Genomic DNA, 15,042 nt, shown 5'->3' with positions numbered 1-15,042 from the left:
CCCAACAGAAGATGCCTTCCAGCAACATGTGTTGAGAGCCTTGTACCAAACAGCAGTGTGGCGTCACAGCCATCGGGCCAAGCCTCTTCTCTGGAACCCAGTTGGTAGAGGGTGGAGGCTCAGAGAAGATGGGACCATTGAACATGTGATGTTCTAGAAAGCACCGGCACCTAAGGAAGTTCGAGACATCACCCACCTGTACTGTAAAGATGGAAGCTGCAATGATGCCAGCAAATGGCAATGTCTTTCAGTGGGCTTGACTTGCACTGCATTTTGCTTTTGCTCTTTCCCTCACTGCCCAAATATGATCAATTTTGTCACTGATGATAATGTGGATGAGTGATGGTGATGTGTTGCTAGAATCAATGATCAAGGGGTTTATTTGTCACATACATACCAGGGCATACAGTGAAATGCGGGTGATCATGCCTGCATCGATTGTGCAATAATACAATAATAAAATAGACATAGAAAAAAACAAACAGGTAAGACATAAAATGTGCATGATAAAAATAGACATGCTAAATTCCTGAGAAGGCACTATGTAGGCCTACACTACTATACAATATACAATTTTAACTCCGTCATTATGGTTTACTTACTATATCTAAACTATACTATACAAGAACCACATCTGTTCTTTCCTTTAAAGTGACTTTTCCATTTAGTTTAAAGTGATTGTTTAAAGTGGTTGCAGCATGTGTGTTGTGTGTGTGTGTGTGTGTGTGTGTGTGTGTGTGTGTGTGTGTGTGTGTGTATGTGTGTGGGTGTGTGTGTGTGTGTGTGTGTGTGTGTGTGTGTGTGTGTGTGTGTGTGTGTGTGTCTTTGGACTGAATACTTCATTATGTCAATGTTTAATTTTCTTTCATTTAGGACACCTCATACATTCAGACCAGGCTGCAGAAACAAATTAGTGGGGGGGCATAAAATGTTCTCGGGGGGTCACAATGGTTTTTCAACACAGGTTCCCTTTTATACGTTTCAGCTGGGACAGCGGCGCTGTAGCTTGCTTGGCGCTGCCCACGGTGCTGAACTAAACAGCAGAGAGGCAATTGAAAAATCGAATTTCTCTCTATCTTAAGAACTTTCACTTATACAAAAACAGACTGAACGGATATATATAACAGACCTGCTGGGGCAGCGGACTGAGAGCAGGGGACACAAACAGGCTGCATAAGATGGTCAAGAAGGCCTGTAGCGTGGTTGGGGTGGAGCTGGACTCTAGCGAGGGTGGCGGAGAGGAGGAACCTTGCTAAGCTCCAGGCCATCAGGGAAAACCCCTCCCACCCACTATACACAGACTTGGCTGACAGGAGGAGCATGTTATAGGCTCACACTACCTAAATGCAGCACTGAACGGCACAGGAAGTCCTTCATTCCGACAGCCATCAGACTATACAATGCATCGCTGTGCCTCACTGCATCACTGAGCACAGAGTGACAGTTACCATCTTCCTGGACTCTTACTTTTTAAACAGCACTGTGCAATATTACACCTACTGTAGACTTCAGTATATTTTTACTGTATTTATTTACTGTATATTTTATTCTATTTTTATTCTATTTCATTTTATTCTATTCTTAGGCCATTTGTTTTGTTATTCTTATTTTTGACTTGTTCTGTCTAAATGTTTAATGTTGAGTGATTTGCAGTGTCAAATTTCCCTCAGGATAATACATTTCTATTCTATTCTATATCTTTGAAAAGTCTCCATTTATTCAACACTTCTGAATTCACTGACAAACTGAACTGAACTGACAAAAATAAGGTGCATAAAAAAGCAAACAAAATTCCTCCACAGGCTACTCACCATCATAAGTAGAGAGGCAAGCGGTGTTTGGGGACAGAGTGAAATCTTCTTAAAACACTGCCCCTCCACTCATTCCTGAACTTTTTTGTTAAGTCCTTCTCAAATGCCAACTGAATTAAATTGGCCTTAGTTGCATCGATAAAGCATACTAAGGCGATGTTCTGTAAAGACGTTCTTGAGGGTAGAAAACGAATTCTCACAGAGTGCCGTGCTAGCTTCAGTAGTGTTGTTGTTGATATCAGTGCCCACTAGGGCTGTCCCCGACTAAGTCAAGTCAAGTCAAGTCAAGAGTTTTAATTGTCACGGCATACAAGTATACAATGAAATGCGGGTGGTCTTGCCCGCGACGATGTGCAATACAGTGGTACAACATATAATAGAATCCAATAAAAATACAGTGGTACAACATATAATAGAATCCAATAAAAAACAACAGTGCAATAAACAGGTAACATGGTGTGACATCTCGGTATCTGTACATAGTATTTACAGAGCATATAGGACATGCTAGGTAGCTTTAGTAGTGCAATACACTGTTACTGTTGCTATACTAATTTAAAGTGGCCTTTCCTTTTGGCAATAAGTGTGGGTGAGTGCGGCATGAGTGTGTGCCCGCTCATGTTAAAGTGGCCTTTCCTCTTGGCCATAAGTGTACGTGTGTGCGGCATGAGTGTTAAAGTGGCTGCTAGTGTGTGAGCGTGCTCAGCGTGCGTGTCGTGTGTGTGCTTGTGTGTGCTTGTGTGTGGATAGTTCAGTTTCTGTGGCTCTCAATGTTCATTGTTCAAGGCTCTGATGGCCTGGGGGAAGAAGCTGAGCCTAAGCCTCTCCGTCCTAGTAGCTGGGGTTCGCAGGCGTCTGCCTGACCTCAGCAGCTGGAACAGGCTGTTATTGGGGTGGTGGGGGTCTTTCATTATTCTGCAGGCTCTGGATTTGCACCTCTTGTTGTATAGAACCTGCAGGGTAGGTAGCGCAATACCCGTGGTACGCTCGGCTTTGGATAGTTGACTTTGATTAAAAAAATAAATAAAAAAAAATTACCAGGGTGGGCACAGCTGACTCAGTGGGCGGGCCCGGCCCCCTAATGCCCGCCCATGGCACCGGGACTGCATACATTTACTGATGTAACTCCCTGACCATGCATGCTATATTTACACATGTGGTATTGCTGGATTCAGCACAACCACACCTTTCCGCAAAAGCCCTCATCTGTGTTTCTATGACAAGTCATGGCAGAGCTACTACAAAGTAAATGAGAACATTCTGTATAGATATACTTTTTTTACATTTCTGCTTATTTTAAGTATGTGTACATAGGTATATATTTCCTACATGCATAAAGATATTCACATCCAGGGTTTTCTATTGTGTTAAGCAACTGTCTGACTGCTAGCATGTCAAGTTTGAAAGCTCTTGGAGCTTGTATTATTAATCTACATGAGTTTATATGTCTCAACTCCCATACGGCCAGGCTATATTTTGGTTATTTTTTCCTTTGGGGGTGTATAACAATATCTATCAATTTAACAAGTTTTGCAGTCAAATATTTTTATACAAGAATCCGTTTCATATATGGGAGACCTTAGAGATAAGGAAAAACATTCTTGTGTCTTGTTCTACCTCCGGTAGGGGTATCTCAACATTTTGGGGGCATTGTCACTAGGCTATTAGCAACCAAAAGCAGGAAGCAGAAATAGAATTGAGGAAAATTATTTAAGGTTATACAAAATCTTACACACAACACACACACATACACACACACACACACACACAAACACACACACGCACGCACGCACACACACACACACACACACACACACACACACACACACACACACACACACACACACACACACACACACACACACACACACACACACACACACACACACACACACACACACACACACACACACACACACACACACATCCTCTCCTCATCTGTCGGTCATGTCTGACCAGGAAAAAGCAATAAATGCTAAAAGATTGTATCTTAAAAAAAAAAGTGTCTCCGCTTCTGACAACAAACATATCCATTGTGAGTCCAGGTACAGGTTACACACAAAAGACCACACCCCCAGCCCCCTCCCGCGATTATACATGCGCAGGATGTAGTGAGATGTGTATTGGAATACTGTGTGTCGGCCTCCGTTGATGAAGGGGCGAGACATGGCAAATACACACATCCTGCGCATGTATAATCGTAAATACACATACATATTTATTTGCCAAGGTATGGCGAGTGCCATACCTTGCCATACCAAAACGACGCCCCTGGACTATGGTGGCAGAGAGGGGGATGAGAAAGAAGCTGGCTGCTATCCTGGAGAATCGCTCCCACTGCCTCTATGATGAGCTAGTCAAGATGAGAAACGCCTTCAGTCACAGACTCATACCCCCCCCCGACACTCAACTAACCACCTTGGGTCCGCTGCCAGACATCCAACTACTGGGAACTTCCATCACTGAGTGTGTCTGACTCCCACCTTAATGGACTACCTAAACGGACAATATATAACATATGAAGTATGCTTATGTGTATACTACTTCATCAGAGCATATATTTAGCATTTTTAGCATTTAACATTTTTTTTTTATTATATATTAGATTAGATATTAGTAACTATATTTATTGTAGGGCAAATAACTGAAAGGGCATATCCCTACTTGCCCATTATGTGCATGTCCAGAGTTAATTATATTGTTTACACTGCCTATATATTTTTATTCTATTTCTATTCTATTTTTATTTGTACTACACTGTACTATAATTCTATGACCTGTATCATGTCTCCTACTACCTGTATCTCCACTCCCCCATGCTGCTATGATGCCTGAATTTCACACATAGGCACACACAACACACTGACACACACTAGAATGCACAAACAAACAAATGACCAAACACAACATGTTGTGAAGGGCCAGATTAAACTGAGAATCTACCTTTATTGTTTGATATACTTTGTATATTATTTATATATACACGGAATATCCCTTTACCTACGTTCAAACCAGAGTAATATTCGCTCTCCTTATTGGATAGCGCCCTAGGCTCCAGGCAGTCTCGCACTCAGACAGGTGCAATGGGCGAGTTTGGGGCATGTCAGAACATGCCCGGAGTCAGCGTATTGATACCAGACAAAGACTGCGGTTTGGGACTAGATATTCACTTAAGTATAAATACAGCGCAAGGTGCGTACAGCAGTAGTTCAGTTCAGCTTCGTTCAGTACCTTACCCCACCTTCACCACGAGTCAACGTGCAGTGAAGTGAGCAACCTTGCGTCTAACAGAGCGTTGAGAACATGTGCGAATAGAATAGTAAAGTGTCAGAGTTTAATGCAGTAACGTCAAGATTGCAGAACCATTACTGGTTGGATTATATTGATTTGGAACGTGTTACCCGGAGAAGAGCTTCGTTGATTTCCACTATCGTTTGGGATTCAACCTCGTGAGGATTACAACTCGGGCTGGCCTCGTGGACGGAGGCTGGCTAGCTGTCATCAGTGCTATCGAGCATTTGGATTACAATTATTGCTTTGCTGCTGATCAAGGGAGTTTACAAGGACCGACTCCTGTACCTGGAGTCTCTTTATTCCTCATTGAATCAGACGGAGTACCCGAACATTCCTCTACCCTCCAGGCCTTACACCCCCGGAGGGAACCCATTGTCTCCAGGCGGTATCAGCGTTGCCTTATATAGTTGCTACTATACGACAGGTGGTGTCAACTTAGACCCATCGTAGGATTCCTGCTATTCTTAGTGACTCATGCTATTGACTGACTTTACGTATATTCTTCGCCATACAAGCGCAACCCTAATTCTCATTCTGTAACCTAATGTTGCCTAATAATAATAAATTACCCTCAAATACTATTTCTTCGTCAATGCCGTGTTCTTGTGGGTGTTCACCATCTATATTTGATGTACTGTCTGGCCAGTAATTAAAGTACATAACTAGCAGTGGTTTAATCTATCACAATCTTTAATACAGTCAGGGTTTTGTAACCCCTCAGTTACACAACACATGGACAGATAAAATAGACATGCACAACTCATGACCACATGAACATACCACACCACAAACAAACAAACTGTTTGGCGCTCTGGGTTACACCAGTGCCATCAAGCTGTATGGTAGTGTTGAATCTGTTGATTAGCGTTGGTCGCAGGCTACAGCGTGTACAGTAAGTGTGTTAGCGACTTAGCGTAGTCATTCAGTACATCATTTGGGGTGAATTTCACTTAACTTAACTTATAGCACACACAATACATGAATACACACACACACACACACACACACACACACACACACACACACACACACCTTACATAATGCTGCCTCCATACTTAACTCCAGCGTTTTGTTCAGTACAGGCTTTTTCTCCCTACGGATCCTGCATCCAAACCGAGCGCACACACACACACACAGACACAGAGACACACACACACACAGAGACACACAGACACAAAACACCCGAGACTCTAGCCAGCCAGTACAAGAGGAGTTGTTTAAAAATGCATGAACCCATTAAAACAAAGCCTGTTCTTCCAGAGACGCCCTCAGTGCTGAAAGGGAAGAACATGTTGTTTCTTTTCGCTGGGAGGTAACAGCCGTCGGCCGCTGGCTTGTAGATCTCTACTGGAGATAATGGAAGATCACTGGAGTGTGTCGAGGGCCAGAGTTTCAGCTGACTTCAGGTCTGTCTTTCTCAACGTCAAGGGAATCTGAAAGAAGACCGTTTCTGCAAGGCAGCGAACATAGGTTAGATGTGTCAGCATTGCTGGTTGCCCCACAGTAAGAGAGAGAGAGAATAGAGAGAGAGAGAGAGAGAGAGAGAGAGAGAGAGAGAGAGAGAGAGAGAGAGAGAGAGAGAGAGAGAGAGAGAGAGAGAGAGAGAGAGAGAGAGAGAGAAAGAAAGAAAGAAAGAGAGAGAGGGGGAGAGGGAGGAGGGATAGGGAAAGAGGGATCAAACTTTTTCCGAATGACATGACATTGACTACTGGAATGGAAGCGGGTCATGTGGATTGGTTGGTTAAGCGTTGATATTTGGTGTTGACACCCTCTGCCACATACATTATTCTAACAAGAAGCTTGAAACACAACACTCACGCAGGCATGTTTCAACGAGTAGTCAGTCAGTCAGTTAAAAAAAAAATTATCATTTAATTTAATTTCAAACCTTTATTTATACTCAAAAGGCAACTGAGGTTTCCCTCATTCACAGTCACGTCGAGTTGACATACAGAGATAAGCGATCATGAATACAGCATAGAAATCGCACAGCATATAAAATCACAACAATAAGACAAGTTCTGCATCACACTAGCTCACGCTCAGCGTCTCATGCATATATCTCGCTTCAGCATATATACACTGAATAAATTTCAAAATGTACCTTTAAATGCCAGCATTCATCTGGCCACACCCCCATCTGCTTACCTATATAAGCAGGGGTGGTGCCACACACTCATCTCCTTCTCAAATTTCATCACAAGCAACGTGTTGCTATATGCTTACTTGACGTGGAGAAAAATATTGGCTGGAAAAGCAATGTTTACGGGGAAAGGAAGAACAAGGAGATACGTTGACATCATATCTTTATTTTCTCTCTCACTATTTTCGAGAAAATACGGCGATATTGTCTTCGTACTGGAGTGTCTGGAAGATGATGATCATTCTAAAATCCTCCACCGGTTTTCGTATTGGGAGCACGCCGCTGCATGCCTCTCAACTGCAGTTCCTTGCTGTGTTGGTTGGGGTGAAACCTTTCAGGACACAGCTGAACTGTAGGACGCGCCGCTGTTGTGAGAAGCGGTGGGTTTCAGGTTGGGTGAGTACTGTTTGCTTGCGGCTCCACTTGTCTGTTAGTGCTATGGGGGCTAACTGACAATGTTTACGAACACCGGCCCCAGTTTAAGGTCTTTTGGTTCAGCCTCTTGGGCAGCAGCGGAATACCTTGATCTGAAGCCCATTATAGTTTGACTAGTGGGCCACGACCATTAACACTGGTGATCCCTGTGTTTTCTGGACGAGTGGATATCTCTCTGTCACCGTGTTAAGGCCCCATCTTTCATAGCCAAATGAGAGTATTCCCTCACGAGGAGATATGGGCATAGATGTTCTTTAGCGGAAGATCTGTGTTCAAAGTCAGCTACACAGGCCAGTTGGGTATTGTGCTGGCTCCGTCGGGTGTTGGTAAAATCACCGTTGTAAAACTGTGTTAACATCTTGTTTCTCTTTTCTCTTAAAAAGTGAGGAGGGTTTCAGAACGGCGCCCTGTCTGGGTGAGTGTTATATCATTGTGTACAAGTTCAGGTGATAGCTGCTTAGCTTACGGTTAGCCAGTCAGCTGTTAGCTCCTGCTGTGGTCACTGCGTGGCCTAACTAGGTTGGGCCTACTGTTAGCCAGTCAGCTGTTAGCTGCGGCGCTAGCCTGCTGTGATCACTAGGAAATGTTAGCTTGCTGCTATCGGCCAAGGCCCAGCGCGGGGTGGTTCCGGCTCCTCGCGCGCCGCCGCAAGCTCCCCTCTGGTCGCGTGCGCCGTTCGCTCGGCGTCTCGCGGGCAGGGGCAGTAGCGACCGACGGTTGGAGCGGCCGTTAGCTTAATGCTACTCTGTTGAACGTGCTTTGATTATAACATGTTTTAAACACTCTTGACTACGACGTCATCTTTGACAGAGGATGTTCGTCGAACCTGCCCTGGGCCAGGACGGCAAAGCCTGCGTCAACAAAGGGGACCGTAGCGACGGGTTGGAGCGGCGACGCTACCCAGATCGAACAACACAGGACGGCTGTGTTTTCTACGGTGTCTTGAGACTGCACTTCGTTGATCTACGCTCCGGGTAGGCCAGGTCTGACCAGACCTTGTACACTTCTTCTGGCTTTCCCTTCTAAATGTTTTGTAAATAACGATGTTTTCCAAAACGAGTGTTACTGCTCTACATTTAGGATACGACGCGAGTTGTGTGTGAATTGTCTTGTCACTAGGTATTTAGCTTCTCTGTGCAAATCGGGTTGTTGTTTCAGATGTGAAAATGATCTGGTTTGTTGTGTTGAGAAACATCATGTGTGTTTATATGTACCGTGTACTCACAACTAAGGGGGTTAACTAACCTATAAAGCTATGCTTAGTGACAAATGAGTAAAGAATGTTCTTTTCTCAGCCTGTAATGACAATGAACAGTGTGTTCACATATTAACAGGTTTTCCTGTTTTAACTGGCCGTATTAAGGGTAAAGTAGGAGGATTGTGTTTCCCCCCGGTTCCCTGGGGACTTCTTCATCCTCCTATCAGAGTGGACATGTTGTTGCACTACATTGTGTCACTGTGTGGTAGGGATACGATGTAACCCTTAGCTTGATTGCTGAGGTTGTGCTAAATCTGCTGGAGTAACTTTATTTTCCTAAAAGAAAAGTTTGTTGGTCGCTTTCGTGTGTGCTTAGCAAGGCCTGTGGCCGATACTAATGGAGAATTATGTATTCTCTCATTATGAAAAACGGCGTTCCTCTGTAGAGTGTTTTTGCCATTTTTTATAGGTGATGATGGGTTGTGTGTGTCATGTGACCTACAACTGGGTTGGACTGGCCACAGAAGCACATGTGTAAGTTGGACCGGGGCTCTTAGAGAGCCCTCTCTATTCTGTGTTTTTTCCTTAGTAAAAATCAGATAGCAGGTTAGCTCATGCGCTGTGTGAAGCTGTCAGACGCTTCATAGAGCTGACTATGACTGTGTCATACTCTCTTTTTGTCATTACATCGTATCATGGGTGTGGGGTCGTAAAGGGGTGAACTGGTAACCTTTCCGCTCCCCCTTTTTTCTGTTGGTCAGGGGTACACCCCCTGTCCTTCAAGGTTCCTGTCACGTTGCGGTCCCGCACGTTACGGGGTGGGGGGGGAGTTTCATGATCCCACGGCCTGGAATATTGGGCGTGTGCACCGCAGAAATTCCCCCGCCATAGAGTACGTCACTGTGCGCGTCTCTGTTGGTAGGACTTCTGTGTGCTGTTCAGGTCCATGTGATGGATCTGTTTCGGGGGGTGGTCAGGGCTCCTCCTCACCAAGCTCCTATCTGGGCCTTCTGTGAGTTGGGACTCCTCCTTCCATGTGAGGGAGCCTCCTTCAGAGTACAGAGCCTTCTCCTCAGATTGTCAAGGTGAGTGGACCCTCTAGAAGGAGTCCTACTCTATTGTGTATGTATTCGATTCAATTCGATTATTGAGTGTGTATGGGTTCAGTGCCTCCTCCCCGGAGAGCCCTAAATCCAATTTTTTACATGGCTCAAGGTGCAATATATTCTTTTCAATCTGTACAGCTCGCGTGGGAAGTCTCTCTGGGGATTCCCGTCTCCTTCCTATGGGAGGGTGGTGGGATGTAAAAATGTGAAAAAATTTTACCCCCGGCTGTGTAGACTGGGATACATACTGTTGGTGCTTCCTTCTTTTCTACTAAAAAGAGTTGGAGTTAGGAAGTGTCACACCCCTCTTGTCGTTCCCCATGGCGCCTTGGGGATTCAATGACAGGTCTAAATAGCCTGTTCATTGATGTGGGTGTGTCCCGACGCACGTATAGTGCTAGCTCGGGGTGTTCTGTAAACAGGCGACTGACTGGCACGCCTTGGTTGCTTGAGGTTAAAACGGCGTTTTTATAAAGCAACTGGGATGGAGGTTTTTCCTCTTCCGACGACCAAATCCAACGACCTGGTTTTTGTCATCGACGGATTCTCGTTCATGTCTGGGGGATGATGACGGAATGGATCTGAACATATGTAGAGGGGTCTCACGCCCTGGGGGTGGGCCACCGGGCGCGGTTCGCCCGAACGTCTGGGTGGCGCTTTCTTTTCATGTTTAAGATCAACACGCATATCTTCCCCTTCTCCTGGAGTAGGCATGTCGGCGTGGTTAGGGCACGGGACTGGTTCTGGTCACGCTGGTCCGGATCAGTTGAACCCGTTGTCCGCCGGGGATGCAGATATGCTGTTCTGGTACCCTGAGGGACTTGGGCTTTTTTCAGGGGGAAAAATGCCAGGTTGGTCCGGGTGTCACAGGGTTAAGCACTATGGAGACCCTGGTTGGGTACGTTTTGTTACTCAGCACTGTCGTAATGGCTTACGGCCATGCCAACCTGTACACGCTCAATCTCGTCAGATCTCGGCCGCTACACAGGTTGGTCCTGGTTAGTACTTGGTTGGGAGACCGCCTGGGAATACCAAGTACGGTGTGCTTAGGGGCTGGTTCTCCATTCTTTTTCGCTCCTCTCTCATGCATGGCGAAGAGGGGCCTGTTGGGGTGGTCTTTGACCTCCTCTGGTGACCCTGTGCTTCCCGTATCGCCGGGCCCGGTCCGAAGTAATGTTTCGTCGACCCGTAGGCCTGGGTTAACCCTTTTTTGAAAAACTGGAACACTTGTACTGCGGTATAGCCGGTGTATACCCGCAGGTGTGTTTTGGAGTTTTTTCTTGAGGGGTTATAGGAACAACCACCGCATTGGGTAACACCAAGGTGGTTGATTCCCTGGTGTGTTGGAGCAGTGTCAACTCCCGGGTTCACCGTTTGAGGGTGCCCCTGCACGTTCATGACGTCTGCCAATCGTGTCAGCCTTCTCTGCCTCAACCCCTCTGGGTGGGTTTTTTTTAAATGGAGGCTTGGTCATGCAACACTGCCAGCTTACGCCCCTTCCGCCGGGGCGGCTGTGTTCAGCTGTCCCCTCTGGCGCCTGTCTCGTCCGCAGTCTCCAGGCTAGGGTTAACAGCCTGTTGCCTGGTTTTTCCCCGGTGCGCTGCCTGCTTCCGTTGGGTAACCTTTTTTGTGTGCTTACGGCCATGCTGACTGCCTGTTCTGCAGGGTCAGTGTGCCAGGCGGTGTACTATTGGGGGGACAGGGCCCGCTCGGCTGAGGGGCCTTTGTCCGAATACGCTGGCGATGTGGGGGGCGGGGTCACTAAGTGTCCACCTGGTGGGGTCTTGATGCTGGCATCATGGACTTCTCCGGGCCCCCGTTCCAGGGGGTCCAGACCCTTTGGTGGGTCTGGATCTTCCTTCGCGCTCCGCTGCTACGGCCTTGCCACGGGGTTGGGTTTTCCCTTGACCCCGTGATTCTGGGGGCAGTAACGAGGTTGTTCCCTCCGTTCGTTCCCGGGTGGCATGCGGGTTGTGCGTGTGTGTAGTCGTGGGGTGGTCAAGCCACGGTCTGCTCACCCTGTGCGTTGAGTTGCTTGAGTGCCTCTTCGCACGGTCGGGTCCGTCGCCCTCCCGTGAAGCCCCCAATAGAGGGGGTGCCCTCCATTAGGGGGGGTCAGGGGGGCTCGGTCCTCCCTGATCTGATGGTTGTGGGGGGCCTCAGCAGGGTACATTTGTCGAGCTTCTAGCTCCCGCTCAGCTCCTATTATGCATGAGACGCTGAGCGTGAGCTAGTGTGATGCAGAACGTTAGGTTATGACTATAACCAAGTTCTGTTAACACTAGTGAACGCTCAGCGTCTAGATGCCGCTGCGGCCCTTGATTTTTCATTGTGGTGAAATTTGTTGGGAAGGAGATGAGTGTGTGGCACCACCCCTGCTTATATAGGTAAGCGGATGGGGGTGTGGCCAGATGAATGCTGGCATTTAAAGGTACATTTTGAAATTTATTCAGTGTATATATGCTGAAGCGAGATATATGCATGAGACGCTGAGCGTTCACTAGTGTTAACAGAACTTGGTTATAGTCATAACCTAACGATAAGGGTAGACAAAAAGAAGGATAACAAATCAATTAAAAACATGTACAACTTGATGTCATGCACCTCCAAGCCATCAGGCTCCCCTTCCCCTGTATCCCTTGTTTCCCCCCCACTCTCTCTCTCTCCGTCTCTATCATGCAGGAGTGAAGGGCCCTCATTTATCAATGGTGCGTACGCACAGATATGTGCGTAAACCGTACGTACGATCATTTCTAAGCAAAGTGTGGGACTTATCTTGAACGTGTGCTTGTGCGTATATCTACGCACAGCTCAGACTGTGCGTACCTGGCGCCCAGCGGTAGAATATGAAGACTGCCACACGGAAATAAGCGTTCATGCATTAGTTTCAACACTGGCGTGTTCATATGACCCGTAATTTATTATAGTTAATTGTAAAATAGCAACATTAGTCTAATTATTGTCAAACCCTATAAATAGCATTTGGAATAGGTCTTTCCAAATGAATGCATCTTATTTATTTATCGTTGCATTTGGCTGATAAGTCATTGCCGGTGGCATTAAATTGTAATGTTATTACTGGGGTATCTGTAATTAAATATATATAAAAATATATATGAATTGATATAAATATCAATTCATTAAATAAAACTGCAAAGGTTTACTGACTGTCAATAATAATAATAATAAAACAAATAATCAACCATCTACATACTGTAACTTTTCAGTGCACGTTTTTATTTACATTGTGACAACACAGTCTATTTGTGCGCTCCCGCACAGACGTGATGGAATTCACGTTCGAGTTTTTATTGATCACATACGCAGGCTACACATGGCGTAGGCTACATGGCAGTGAGATTCATTGTTTTTGTATGCTCTTGTATTATTGTTATAGTATAGGCTATTGTCAAGAAAGAAAGTACATTCTTTTCAATCGTGGCTTTAATTCGTAGCCAAGAAGCAGTTTCCTAGCAGCTTCGAATCCCGATCCGTCTCAGCCACATGCATAACTGTCTGAGACCGGCTATGGAAACAAATAAAAAATAGACTACTGTAAATAAAATAGCCTATTACATTATAAAGGATATAGGCTGTAGCAGGGGTTCCCAACCTTTTTTCCCCAGAGCCCCACGATTCCTTGGAGACAGAAATGCGATGCCCTGTGCGAGATTTAAACGCGAGCCCCCCCCCCCCCCCTAAAAGGTAAATAAAATAAAATAAAAAATAATATATATATATATATATTTTTTATTGTCAACAAATTCTTAAATAATAGCGCTGCCCGAGGCTGGGCATGATACAGTCAACATATAGCAAGAGAGAGAGCGAGAGAGAGCTCCCGTTCTACAGTCAATATACAGTGTTATCGCTGCACAGGCCCGGCAATGCCCCTGACCCTCCACCAGAGCAAGGCCAGAGAGAGAGAGAGAGAGAGAGAGAGAGAGAGAGAGAGAGAGAGAGAGAGAGAGAGAGAGAGAGAGAGAGAGAGAGAGAGAGAGAGAGAGAGAGAGAGAGAGAGAGAGAGAGACACACATTGGAAAGAAACAACCCAAAACCAGAGCAAATTGAAATTCTATTTGGCCCTAAACAGAGAGTACACAGTGGCAGAATACCTGAGCACTGTGACTGACCCAATACTAAGAAGATCCTTGACTAGGTACAGACTCAGCGAGCACAGCCTAGCCATCGAGAAAGGCCGCCATAGGCAGACCTGGCTCCCAAGCGAAGACAGACCCACTGCACACAAGATGAGGTGGAAACCGAGCTCCACTTCTTAACAACCTGCCCACTATACCAAGACATATACTTCCCACAAATTGCAAACACCCAAAGAAACTTTGAAAACATGGACAATAACTCAAAACTCCCATACCTACTGGGAGAAATACAAGAATGTGAAATAAAGCCCATTTGAATTGAAGAGAGAGAGATAGATAGAGCATGTCTGTGTGTGTTAGAAAGAGAGAGATAGAGAGAGAGCATGTCTGTTTCTGTGTGTGTGTTAGAGAGAGAGCATGTATGTGTGTTAGAAAGAGAGAGAAAGATAGAGAGAGAGCATGTCATTTTGTGTGTTAGAGAGAGATATAGAGCATGTCTGTGTGTGTTAGAAAGAGAGAGAGAGCATGTGTGTTTGTGTGTTAGAGAGAGAGAGCATGTCTGTGTGTGTGTGTGTGTGTTAGAGAGAGAGCATGTATGAGAGAGATAAGCAAGACAGCTAAGATGAGCCCCTAAAGGATATTCAACTTTTAATGGAAGAACAAAACAGAAGGAAAAGATAACTTCACAAAGGCAACATGAATATACATAGATCCAAAAGGACAAAGATCAACACTTAAATCCAAAGAGAAGAGGGTCTATCCCAGAGAAAACAAAGTAGCAAGGAGCCAACGGCCGACCTCAGCTAAATAGGCTAACTGCAAATAGAGTAGCCAGGTACTGACACCAGGTACACACCGTTAGCTACCACAGCTAGCCGGCCCGTTTGGCTCAATATAACGTTAGCTACGTTAGCTAGCTGGCCCGCTTTGGCTCAATATAACATTAGCTACGACA

Source organism: Notolepis coatsorum (assembly GCF_963971535.1).
Source record: "Notolepis coatsorum genome assembly, chromosome: 10".
Classification (NCBI taxonomy): Eukaryota; Metazoa; Chordata; class Actinopteri; order Aulopiformes; family Paralepididae; genus Notolepis; species Notolepis coatsorum.
The sequence above is the reverse complement of the archived record's forward strand: the minus strand, read 5'-3'. Positions refer to the sequence as shown.